The sequence below is a fragment of the Triticum urartu genome, chromosome 2 (genome assembly GCF_003073215.2).
Source record: "Triticum urartu cultivar G1812 chromosome 2, Tu2.1, whole genome shotgun sequence".
Taxonomy (NCBI): Eukaryota; Viridiplantae; Streptophyta; class Magnoliopsida; order Poales; family Poaceae; genus Triticum; species Triticum urartu.
This window is the reverse complement of record NC_053023.1, coordinates 125,500,768-125,514,938: the sequence shown is the minus strand read 5'-3', so window position 1 is coordinate 125,514,938 and position 14,171 is coordinate 125,500,768.

The window sequence follows — 14,171 nt, the reverse complement described above, 5'->3', positions numbered from 1 at the left end:
AAGCTTATACCCAAACCTGCCCCAAATGGGACAAATAATTTACCACGACATGTTGATGCTGCTCCATGATAGCATGCCAAGTTTCATGAATTTCAGACGAGTTTTGGATGTACTAGAATTTAAACACCAGGTATCTCAATGTTTGCGGCCGTGTGACGGTGGCATTGTGTTTGAACTTCATTCCCATTTCTTGCATGGGACCTAAGCATGCACCCAAGGACACGGATTTGATTTTTCAACCAATTTATCTGCACTGGAGCATGTGCATGTAGTTCAAATTTGAATTATGCACATAAAATGCTTAGAAAACCGAGTTAATGTATAAAAAGTCCAAACAAACCCCGAGAAATTCCAATATTTAACACAACACTCCTGTTGTTCTATGTTGACATTAGAGAAAAAATAGAAATCAAGAAGAGGCAATGGATATCGTTTCGTTCAGAAAGGTGAAACGTTCCCTACCGAAACCATCAGGCTTGTTGTGAGAAGCTCTAGTTTGTGAGAAGCTTATACCCAAACCTGCCCCAAATGGGACAAATTTTTTACCATGACATGTTGACGCCGCTCCATTATAGGATGCCAAGTTTCATGAATTTTAGATGAGTTTTGGATTTACTAGAATTTAAAAACCAGGTATCTCAATGTTTTCGGTCGAGTGATGGTGGCAGGGTGTTTGACATTCATTCCCATTTCTTGCATGGGACCTAAGCATGCAACCAAGGACACAAATTTGAATATTCAACCAATTTATATGCATAGAGCATGTGCCTGTAGTTCAACTTTTAGTTATGCACATAAGTACATTGAAAACTCAGTTAATGTATAAAAATGTCCAAACGAGCCCCGAAAAATTCCTAAAATTAACACAACACTCATGTTGTTCTATGTTGACACTAGAAAAAAATTGAAATCAAGAAGAGGCAACGGATATCGTTTCGTCCAGAAAGGTGAAACGTTCCCTACCATAACCATGAGACTTGTTGTGAGATGCTCTGGTTTCTGAGAAGCTTATACCCCAACCTGCCGCATATGGGACAATATTTTTACCATTGTATGTTGATGTCATTCCATGCAAGGATGTCAAGTTTCATAAATTTCAGATGCGTTTTCGACTTACTAGAATTTAAAAACCATGTATCTCAATGTTAGCAGCCGAGCGACGGTGGCAAGGTGTTTGACATTCATTCTCATTTCTTACATGGGACTTAAGCATGTAACCAAGGACACACATTCCAATTTTGAACCAATTTATATGCACCGGAGCATGTGCATGTAGTTCAAATTTGAATTATGCACATGAATGCATAGAAAACTCAGTTAATGTATTAAAATGTCCAAGCAAACCCCAAAAAATCTCGAAAATTGACACAACACTCGTGTTGTTCTATGTTGACACGAGAAAATTTTTGAAAGTAAGAAGAGGCAACATATATCGTTTCGTCCCCCATGGTGGCATGTTCCCTACCGAAACCATCAGGCTTGCTGTGAGAGAAGCTCTGGTTTGCGAGAAGCTTATACCCAAACCTGCCCCAGCATGTTGATGCCATTCCATGATAGCATGCCAAGGTTCATGAATTTCTGACGGATTTTGGATTTACTACAATTACAAAATCAAGTACCTCAACATTTGCCAGAGAGCCACGGTGTCGTGGTGTTTGAAATTCATCCCCATTTCTTGCATGGGACATAAGCATAAACCCATGGACACATATATGATTTTACAACCCATGTTGGTGCACCGGAGCATGTGCATGTAGTTTAATTTTGAATTGTGCACCTGAAATGGCTAGAAAACCAATTTAATGTATGAAATGTCCAAATGAACCCTGAATAAATCCAATTCTTTTACGACACACATATAGTTGCATGTTCACTACAGATAAAAGTTCTAGCAATTCAAACACCGTCCATTGCCGCTGTGACCCCATTATGTAATTCAAATCAAGATGAAAAATCAAGTAGATCCCACACAGTTTATTATCACCAACCGTGTGAGATGCAGTACAAAATATCCTAGAGCACCGTCAAATGACACTTGGCGCGCCAGTTTTTTCGCTGTACCGATTGAAATTTTTCAGCTTCCGTGGAAATATCTACCTCCCCGCCCCCTCCCCCTTACCAAAAGCCACATTTCCCCTGTTTCCGCCTTCCTTCCCAAGTTGAAACCTTCACTCCTTGCTTGCAACGCCGCCTCCTCGCCGGCGACCCTCCTTCACGTTGCTCGGCCTCATCTATCCAGGCAGGTAATCCACACCCGACCCCCATCCTCCTCCTCATTCCACATCCCACATGCCCCGACCGCCGGCGCGACACCTTCCACCCAAATCACTGACCCCTCCACCAAATAAGCACCGCCCTAAGCCATGGTGCATGCAGTTTAGCCAGGAGCTCAAGGAGCATTTGGCAGCGGAGAAGCAAATCACGACCACACGTGTATATGAGGTCGCGATGGCTGCCATTTGTGCCGACCCCTAGATCTTGGAGGAGCACCTTGCCGTCGAGGCCACCATCAACGCCTCACGCGCCGACGCCGTGACAGAGTTGGATGCTTTAAACGAAAGGTCATGGTGTTTTCTTGACACCACCCTCGGTGCCTTCGACGAAGACTACGAGGTCTTTTCTCAGCATGCATGTGCTTACCTCAACTCAAGAGCCAACAGGTTGGTGCCCGGAGAGGCTCGGGCAACTCACCACTACGACCAGGGCACCCACGATGCGGAGGCCTCGCCCTCTTCCATGTCCAAGGAGGCAATCATCATCAATATCTCCGACAATGAGGAGTAGCTTGTCTTATTAGCTCACTATAAGGACCCATGTTCATTTTGCTAGCTACTGCCTTTCCTTAACAAGTTCTAGTGAATTGTGCTATCTACTTTTACCATGCAATCTGTTGCTCTAGTCTATATGTTATATATGTCGTGCAATATGGTGCTCACTTATTAACTGTTTGGTTAATTAGTTGTCGTGTTCAGTTAACTGTTTGGTTCAATTATGCAAATGTGATGTTCAATTCTTCAGGGTGCAATTTTGCATTGTCTTCCATGTGAGAAATAAATCAATTTTTTCTTTACAAAATACATGAGAAATAAATACAATTGCTATATTTCCAAGTTGTCAAGCATGCTTGGTTTTGTTAACTGTCTGATCTTCTATTAGGAGTATGTTATATTGTGCAATGTGGTTCTCAATTAACGTTTAGTTCATTTGTTGTGGTGTTTAGTTAACTCTTTGGTTCAATTCTGCAATGCGATGTTCAATTGGTGTTGACGCATTCTGTTATTGTATAGCATGTGAGGAATAAATTGAATTTGGCTGTACTAAATGCATGAGAAACAAATACAATTGCTATATTTCCAAGTTGTTAAGCATGCTTGGTTTGGTTAACTGTGTGATCTTCTATTAGGAGTATGTTATATTGGGCAATGTGGTGCTTAGTTAATGTTTGCTTCATTTGTTGTGGTGTTTAGTTAACTGCTTGGTTCAATTCTGCAATGTGATGTCCAATTATCATGGGTAGAATTTTGTATTGTTGTGCACGTGAGGAATAAATCGAATTTGCTGCACTTAATACATTAGAAACATATACAAGTGCTATATTTCCTAGTTCTTAATCATGCTTGGTTTGGATAAATGGGCTTTCCACGCGGCTTGAATTAATCTGGTGAATCTGCAATGTGCTTATTTTTCATCAACATATTTTACTGACATCATGTGAACCCTTACTTAACTTGATGACTAACTACCTTATATGTGTCGCAGGGAAACAATGGGAAGTACCGCGTGACGATGACATGTACCTAGGGTAGGGTCTTAGGCCTGTCCTAGACACCCTACCCAAGGACACTGCCCTAGAGTCAAAGACATTCAAAAACAAACAAAAGATACCGATTGAAACAACCGCTAAATGGACTCCGCTCGACAGAATATTCCACTTGGATATCCCAATTCCACTCGAGCATTGTAATGCTACTCGACCATATGAAGAATCACTCGGAGCATAGAAGGCCAACAGTCCCCCAGGATGGCAACGGTCGGGCATTCACTCCGTAGGCATAAAGATAATTAATAGCAGACGTTACCAGTAACGCCCCTATCTAAACTCACATTGAACCCTGTGTAACTGAGGGCTGGAGGGGCCAGGTGCACTCTATATAAGCCACCCCTCCTCTGGCATAGGGGTTGGCACCCCCTATAACTCTCACGCATAATCCAGTCAATAGGCCTCCGAGGCACCGAGGCGTAAGGCTGTTACCTCCTCCGAGAGGGACCTGAACTTGTAAAACTTGCGTGTACAACCTCGCCGTAGCTAGGGACTTGCCTCCTCCTACGTACCCCCTACTCTTACTATCAGACTCACTCCCACGACAGTTGGCTCCCACCGTGGAGCAGGCGTCTTAGCGACTTCCGGTGAGGTTGCAGCTTTTCTAATCCCCACCAACATGGTTTCCGGCGGTGGTTTGGCTTTGGGACACGAGATCCATCTCGGTGCGCTCGTATTCATCGCTGATGACTCCGCCTGGCTCCAAGAAGCCCCCCTCGACGTCGAGGCCCTTCCCATCTGCGGGACGGCGCACTTCTGCGCGAGCACCTGCGGCATCCTGATGCGGCAACCGTTGACCCAGTATCGGTCGGCTCCCCCAGCGTCCACGCTCCCCGCTGTACGCTATCGCAAGCGATCTGGTCGACCACGGCTCCAACGGTGGGTGAAGCATGCGATGGCTCGCCAGTCGACCACCTCTCAAGTCACGACAATGGAGACCGACGAATCTCTATATGAGCCATTTGATCTGTCAACTGGTTCCGCGGACACAATTTCCGAGTGCGGAAGCAGCGACCCTGGGGCGGAAGTCCTCATGGTTGACTCTTGTCGCAGCCCACCTGGGTTCCGTCGCGGCGGCGGCAATGGTGGCGGCAACGATGACGGCCCGTCGTACGGTCATGACGAATATCATCCCCAATCCCTCACTTTGGAGCAGAGGGAAGAGCTGCATCGCTGCACCGTGGAGGCGCTCCAGACCCCATCATTGGGGAGACCTCCGAGGCTCAGGCCTTGGAGGCTGCGCGCCTGACCACCTTGGCTGAGTGCGTGATACGTCTCTGTCGTGTCTATAATTTTTTTATTGTTCCATGCCAATATTATACAACTTCCATATACTTTTGGCAACTTTTTATACTATTTTTGGGGACTAACATATTGATCCAGTGCCCAGTGCCAGTTCCTATTCATTGCTTGTTTTTTTGTTTCGTATAAAATCCATATCAAATGGAGTCCAAACAGGATAAAAACTTACGGAGATTTTTTTGGAATATATGTGATTTTTGGGAAGAAGAATCAACGCGAGACGATGCCCGAGGGGGCCATGAGGCAGGGGGTGCGCCCCTGACCCTCGTGGCCACTCCGTAAGGCGGTTGGTTCCCTTCTTTCGCCGCAAGAAATCCAATATCCGGATAGAAATCATGTTAAAATTTCAGCCCAATCGGAGTTACATATCTCCGGGAATATAAGAAACGGTGAAAGGCCAGAATCTGGAACACAAAAACAGAGAGAGACAGAGAGACAGATCCGATCTTGGAGGGGCTCTCGCCCCTCCCACGCCATGGAGGCCATGGACCAGAGGGTAAACCCTTCTCCCATCTAGGGAGAAGGTCAAGGAAGAAGAAGAAGGGGGGCTCTCTCCCCCTCTCTCCCGGTGGCGCAAAACACCGCCGGGGCCATCATCATCACCGCAATCTACACCAACACCTCCATCATCTTCACCAACATCTTCATCACCTTCCCCCATCTATCTATAGTGGTCCACTCTCCCGCAACCCACTGTACCCTCTACTTGAACATGGTGCTTTATGCTTCATATTATTATCCAATGATTTGTAGCCATCCTATGATGTCTGAGTAGATTTTCGCTGTCCTATCGGTAATTGGTGAATTGCTATGATTGGTTTAATTTGCTTGTGGTTATGTTGCCATCCTTTGGTGCCCATCATATGAGCGCGCGCGTGGATCACACCATAGGGTTAGTTGTATGTTGATAGGACTATGTATTGGACGGCAAGAGTGACAGAAGCTTCAACCTAGCATAGAAATTGATGCATACAGGATTGAAGGAGGACCAATATATATTAATGCTATGGTTGGGTTTTAACTTAATGAACGTTAGTAGTTGTGGATGCTTGCTAATAGTTCCAATCATAAGTTCATAGAATTCCAAGTCAGGGATGACATGCTAGCAGTGGCCTCTCCCACATAAAACTTGCTACCGGTCTAGTAAAGTAGTCAATTGCTTAGGGACAATGTCGCAACTCCTACCAGCACTTTTCCACACTCGCTATACTAACTTTATTGCTTCTTTACCTAAAACAGCCTGTAGTTTTTATTTACGTGCTCTTTATATTCTTGCAAACCTATCCCATTACATCTACAAAGTACTTCTAGTTTTATACTTGTTCTAGGTAAAGAGAACGTCAAGCGTGCGTAGAGTTGTATCGGTGGTCGATAAAACTTGAGGGAATATTTGTTCTACCTTTAGCTCCTCGTTGGGTTCGACACTCTTACTTATCGAAAGAGGCTACAATTTATCCCCTATACTTGTGGGTTATCAAGACCTTTTTCTGGCGTCGTTGCCGGGGAGCAATAGCGTGGGGTGAATATTCTCGTGTGTGCTTGTTTGCTTTATCACTAAGTAATTTTTATTTGCTATTCTAAGTCATTCTATATCTTTAGTTATGGATATGGAACACGAAATACCAACAAAATTAGGTTTACTTGCTACTCATGGAGATAGGGAACCTCCTAAAACCCTCAATGCTCATTATGTGAAAGATATTATGCACTACTTTAATAATCCTGAGAAAACCCCGTTCAATTATGTAATGGGTGACACGTTGGATCAACGTGAATACTTTAGGGACAAAAAGGGAAACTATTATGGGATCAAATTTATATGTTGCGTTGGTATGCTCGGCAACTATGCTTGAGAAATGATTATACTTGTTGCTCTAGGATGAAGGCTCCACACCGTCCCTTTTCATGCAAATTTAATTATAATGGAATCATATTTTCGTATGCTAAGGGTGTTTATAATTACTATGATGTTCAACAAATTGAAGAATTTGTTGCTTTTAAGGGTGCTTATGAAATCGCTTCTTTGATTGGAAAGTATGATGCTATTCTTTACAAATCTAATTTTTTCCATACTTAAATATTGTTATGATAATTATGCATCTAATGCCTATGTTAAACCATATATTGAGGACTCCTCCGCTGTCCAAGAAGCGACTAATATTTTGCAGGAGTCTACGGAAGAAGGAATTGATGAAACTGTGGGCTCATTGGATGAAAAAGATGATGAGGAGAGCGCAGAACAAAAGGAGGAAGAGCGGATTAACAACCCATGCCCACCTTCTAATGAGAGTAACTCTTCAACTCATACATTGTTTAATTTCCCTCCGTGCTTACCAAAGGATGATTGCTATGATGATTGTTATGATCCCGTTGATTCTTTTGAAATATCCCTTTTTGATGATGCTTGCTATGCTTGTGGCCAAGATGCCAATATGAATTATGCTTATGGAGATGAACTTGCTATAGTTCCTTTTGTTAAATATGAAATTGTTGCTATTGCACCCACGCATGATAGTCCTATTATCTTTTTGAATTCTCCCAACTACACTATATCGAAGAAGTTTGCCCTTATTAAGGATTATATTGATGGGTTGCGTTTTATTACTACACATGATGATTTTGATAAATATAATATGCATGTGCTTGCTACTCCTACTTGCAATTATTATGAGAGAGGAACTACATCTCTGCCTCTCCATGTTTCCAATATGATAAAATTGCAAGAAACTATTTATACTATGCATTGGCCTTTACTAGGTGTGCATGAATTGTTCTTTTATGACATGCCGATGCATAGGAAGAGAGTTAGACTTCGTTGTTGCATGATATATGTTAATTTGTGCTCACTACTAAATCACAAATCATTGTTAATTAAAATTGTCTTTGATATACCTGGGGATCCGGGTGGATCCATTACTTGAGCACTATATGCCTAGCTTAATGGCTTTAAAGAAAGCGCTGTTAGGGAGACAACCCGGAAGTTTTAGAGAGTCATTTATTTCTATTGTGTGCTTTCATAACGTTTAAAAACAAGAATAATGTGCCAAGATTTTCCTTTAGGATGTTTACATTGCTTGTTGGTATGTGCGGTGCAAGACAGAAACTTTGGCTGTAGTGGGCGATTTTACATTTTTTACTGGAATGCCAAACGGTTCTGAAACTTTTTGTACTGTCTTTCTATAGAATTTTTTTACTATTTTTCAGTATTTTTGGACTACCAAAAGTATGGTGAATGTTCAGATTACTACAGACTGTCCTGTTTAAGACATATTCTGTTTTTGATGCATAGTTTGCTTGTTTTGATGAAACTATCAATTTCTATCAGTGGATTAAGCCATGGAAAAGTTATATTACAGTAGCTACAGTGCAAAAACAAAATATGAATTGGTTTGCAACAGTACTTAGAGTAGGGATTTGCTTTATTATACTAATGGATCTTGCCGAGCTTTCTATTGAGTGTTGTGTGGATGAAGTGATCAAAAATCAAGGAGGTCTCGATATGAGGAGAAGGAGGAGAGGCAAGAACTCAAGATTGGGGATGCCCAAGGCACCCCAAGTAAATATTTAAGGAGACTCAAGCGTCTAAGCTTGGGGATACCCCGGAAGGCATCCCATCTTTCTTCAACAAGTATCGGTATGTTTTCAGATTCGTTTCGTTCATGCGGTATGTGCAAAACTTGGAGCGTCTTTTGCATTTAGTTTTCACTTTTATTTGATGCACCATGCTGGTACGAGATAGTCCATGGTTGATTTATAGAATGCTCTTTGCACTTCACTTATATCTTGAGTATGGTTTATAGAATGCTTCATGTGCTTCACTTATATCATTCGAAGTTTGAATTGCCTGTTTCCCTACACATCAAAAACTGCCATTTGTAGAATGCTCTTTTGCTTCACTTATATTTGTTAGAGCGTAGGCATATCTTTTGTAGAAAGAATTAAACTCTCTTGCTTCACTTATATCTATTTAGAGAGATAACAGGAATTGGTCATTCACATGGTTAGTCATAAAATCCTACATAAAACTTGTAGATCACTGAATATGATATGTTTGATTCCTTGCAATAGTTTTGCGATATAAAGATGGTGATATTAGAGTCATGACAGTGGGTAGTTGTGGATTGTAGAAATACTTGTGTTGAAGTTTGTGATTCCCGTAGCATGCATGTATGGTGAACCGTTATGTAACGAAGTTGGAGCATGGGGTATTTATTGATTGTCTTCCTTATGAGTGGCGGTCGGGGATGAGCGATGGTCTTTTCCTACCAATCTATCCCCCTAGGAGCATGCGCATAGTACCTTGTTTCAATGACTAATAGATTTTTGCAATAAGTATGTGAGTTCTTTATGACTAATGTTGAGTCCATGGATTATACGCACTCTCACCCTTCCATCGTTGCTAGCCTCTTCGGTACCGTGCATTGCCCTTTCTCACCTCGAGAGTTGATGCAAACTTCGCCGGCGCATCCAAACCCCGTGATATGTGTCGGGTTTCGTAGTAATTTCAAAAAAATTCCTACGCACACGCAAGATCATGGTGATGCATAGCAACGAGAGGGGGAGAGTGTGATCTACGTACCCTTAGATCGACAACCGAAGCGTTAACTTGGTTGATGTAGTCGTACGTCTCCACGGCCCGACCGATCAAGCACCGAAACTACGGCACCTCCGAGTTCTAGCACACGTTCAGCTCGATGACGATCCCCGGACTCCGATCCAGCAAAGTGTCGGGGAAGAGTTCCGTCAGCACAACGGCGTGGTGACGATCTTGATGTTCTACTGTCGCAGGGCATCGCCTAAGCACTACTACAATATTATCGAGGACTATGGTGGAAGGGGGCACCGCACACGGCTAAGAATATGATCACATGGATCAACTTGTGTCTCTAGGGGTGCCCCTTGCCTCCGTATATAAAGGCTCAAAGGGGGGGGGCTGGCCGGCCAAGAGGAGGCGCGCCAGGAGGAGTCCTACTCCCTCCGGGAGTAGGACTCCCCCCCTTTCCTAGTTGGAATAGGATTCTGTTGGGTTTCGTAGTAATTTCAAAAAATTTCCTACGCACACGCAAGATCATGGTGATGCATAGCAAGGAGAGGGGGAGTATGATCTACATACCTAGTAGATCGACAACGGAAGCGTTTGGTTGATGTAGTCATACGTCTCCACGATCCGAGCACCGAAACTACGGTACCTCCGAGTTCTAGCACACGTTCAGCTCGATGACGATCCCCGGACTCCGATCCAGCAAAGTGTCGGGGAAGAGTTTCGTCAGCACGACGGCGTGGTGACGATCTTGATGTACTACCGCTGCAGGGCTTCGCCTAAGCACCGCTACAATATTAACGAGGACTATGTTGGCTGGGGGCGCCGCACACGGCTAAGGAATAGATCACGTGGATCAACTTGTGTGTCTTTGGGGTGCCCCTACCTCCGTATATAAAGGACTAGAGGGGGGAGGCCGGCCGGCCATGAGGGGCGCGCCAGGAGGAGTCCTACTCCCTCCGGGAGTAGGACTTCTCCCCCAATCCTAGTTGGAATAGGATTCATGAGGTGGAAAAGAGAGAGAGAGAGAGAAGGATGAGGGCGCCGGCCCCCTCTCTCCTTGTCCTATTCGGACTCGGGGGCAGGGGCGCGCAGCCCAAGCCCTGGCTGCCTCTCCTCTTCTTCCACTATGGCCCATCAAGGCCCATATAGCTCCCGGGGGGTTCCGGTAACCTCCCGGTACTCCGGTAAAATCCCGATTTCACCCGGAACACTTCCGATATCCAAACATAGGCTTCCAATATATCAATCTTTACGTCTCGACAATTTCGAGACTCCTCGTCATGTCCGTGATCACATCTGGGACTCCGAACAACCTTCGGTACATCAAAATGCATAAACTCATAATATAACTGTCATCATAACCTTAAGCGTCCGGACCCTACGGGTTCTAGAACAATGTAGACATGACCGAGACATGTCTCTGGTCAATAACCAATAGCGGAACCTGGATGCTCATATTGGCTCCTACATATTCTACGAAGATCTTTATCGGTCAGACTGCATAACAACATACGTTGTTCCCTTTGTCATCGGTATGTTACTTGCCCGAGATTCGATCGTCGGTATTCCAAATACCTAGTTCAATCTTGTTACCGGCAAGTCTCTTTACTCGTTCTGTAATACATCATCCCGCAACTAACTTCATTAGTTGCAATGCTTGCAAGGCTTAAGTGATGTGCATTACCGAGAGGGCCCGGAGATACCTCTCCGACAATCGGAGTGAAAAAACCTAATCTCGAAATACGTCAACCCAACATGTACCTTTGGAGACACCTGTAGTACTCCTTTATAATCACCCAGTTACGTTGTGACGTTTGGTAGCACCCAAAGTGTTCCTCCGGTAAACGGGAGTTGCATAATCTCATAGTTATAGGAACATGTATAAGTCATGAAGAAAGCAATAGCAACATACTAAACGATCGGGTGCTAAGCTAATGGAATGGGTCATGTCAATCAGATCATTCACTTAATGATGTGATCCCGTTAATCAAATAACAACTACTTGTTCATGGTTAGGAAACAAAACCATCTTTGATTAACGAGCTAGTCAAGTAGAGGCATACTAGTGACACTTTGTTTGTCTATGTATTCACACATGTATTATGTTTCTGGTTAATACAATTCTAGCATGAATAATAAACATTTTTCATGATATAAGGAAATAAATAATAACTTTATTATTGCCTCTAGGGCATATTTCCTTCAGTCTCCCACTTGCACTAGAGTCAATAATCCAGATTACACAGTAATGATTCTAACACCCATGGAGCCTTGGTGCTGATCATGTTTTGCTCGTGGAAGAGGCTTAGTCAACGGGTCTGCAACATTCAGATCCGTATGTATCTTGCAAATCTCTATGTCTCCCACCTGGACTAGATCCCGGATGGAATTGAAGCGTCTCTTGATGTGCTTAGTTCTCTTGTGAAATCTGGATTCCTTTGCCAAGGCAATTGCACCAGTATTGTCACACAAGATTTTCATTGGACCCGATGCACTAGGTATGACACCTAGATCGGATATGAACTCCTTCATCCAGACTCCTTCATTTGCTGCTTCCGAAGCAGCTATGTACTCCGCTTCACATGTAGATCCCGCTACAACTCTTTGTTTAGAACTGCACCAACTTACAGCCCCACCGTTTAATGTAAACACGTATCCGGTTTGCGATTTAGAATCGTCCGGATCAGTGTCAAAGCTTGCATCAACGTAACCTTTTACGATGAGCTCTTTTTCACCTCCATATACGAGAAGCATATCCTTAGTCCTTTTCAGGTATTTCAGGATGTTCTTGACCGCTGTCCAGTGATCCACTCCTGGATTACTTTGGTACCTCCCTGCTAGACTTATAGCAAGGCACACATCAGGTCTGGTACAGAGCATTGCATACATGATAGAGCCTATGGCTGAAGCATAGGGAACATCTTTCATTTTCTCTCTATCTTCTGCAGTGGTCGGGCATTGAGTCTGACTCAACTTCACACCTTGTAACACAGGCAAGAACCCTTTCTTTGCTTGATCCATTTTGAACTTCTTCAAAACTTTGTCAAGGTATGTGGTTTGTGAAAGTCCATTTAAGTGTCTTGATCTATCTCTATAGATCTTAATGCCTAATATGTAAGCAGCTTCACCGAGGTCTTTCATTGAAAAACTCTTATTCAAGTATCCCTTTATGCTATCCAGATATTCTACATCATTTCCAATTAGTAATATGTCATCCACATATAATATCAGAAATGCTATAGAGCTCCCACTCACTTTCTTGTAAATACAGGCTTCTCCAAAAGTCTGTATAAAACCAAATGCTTTGATCACACTATCAAAACGTTTATTCCAACTCCGAGAGGCTTGCACCAGTCCATAAATGGATCGCTGGAGCTTGCACACTTTGTTAGCTCCCTTTGGATCGACAAAACCTTCTGGTTGCATCATATACAACTCTTCTTCTAGAAATCCATTCAGGAATGCAGTTTTGACATCCATCTGCCAAATTTCATAATCATAAAATGCGGCAATTGCTAACATGATTCGGACAGACTTAAGCATCGCTACGGGTGAGAAGGTCTCATCGTAGTCAATCCCTTGAACTTGCCGAAAACCTTTTGCGACAAGTCGAGCTTTGTAGACAGTAATATTACCGTCAGCGTCAGTCTTCTTCTTGAAGATCCATTTATTCTCAATTGCTTGTCGATCATCGGGCAAGTCAACCAAAGTCCATACTTTGTTCTCATACATGGATCCCATCTCAGATTTCATGGCTTCAAGCCACTTTGCGGAATCTGGGCTCACCATCGCTTCTTCATAGTTCGTAGGTTCATCATGATCTAGTAGCATGACTTCCAGAACGGGATTACCGTACCACTCTGGCGCGGATCTTACTCTGGTTGATCTACGAGGTTCAGTAGTATCTTGTTCTGAAGTTTCATGATCATTATCATTAGCTTCCTCACTAATTGGTGTAGGTGTCACAGAAACAGTTTTCTGTGATGTACTATTTTCCAATAAGGGAGCAGGTACAGTTACCTCGTCAAGTTCTACTTTCCTCCCACTCACTTTTTTCGAGAGAAACTCCTTCTCTAGAAAGTTTCCGAATTTAGCAACAAAAGTCTTGCCTTCGGATCTGTTATAGAAGGTGTATCCAATAGTATCCTTTGGATATCCTATGAAGACACATTTCTCCGATTTGGGTTCGAGCTTATCAGGTTGAAGCTTTTTCACATAAGCATCGCAGCCCCAAACTTTCAGAAACGACAACTTTGGTTTCTTGCCAAACCACAGTTCATAAGGCGCCGTCTCAACGGATTTTGATGGTGCCCTATTTAACGTGAATGCGGCCGTCTCTAGAGCGTATCCCCAAAATGATAGCGGTAAATCAGTAAGAGACATCATAGATCGCACCATATCCAGTAAAGTACGATTATGACGTTCGGACACACCATTACGCTGTGGTGTTCCGGGTGGCGTGAGTTGCGAAACTATTCCACAATTTTTCAAATGTACACCAAACTC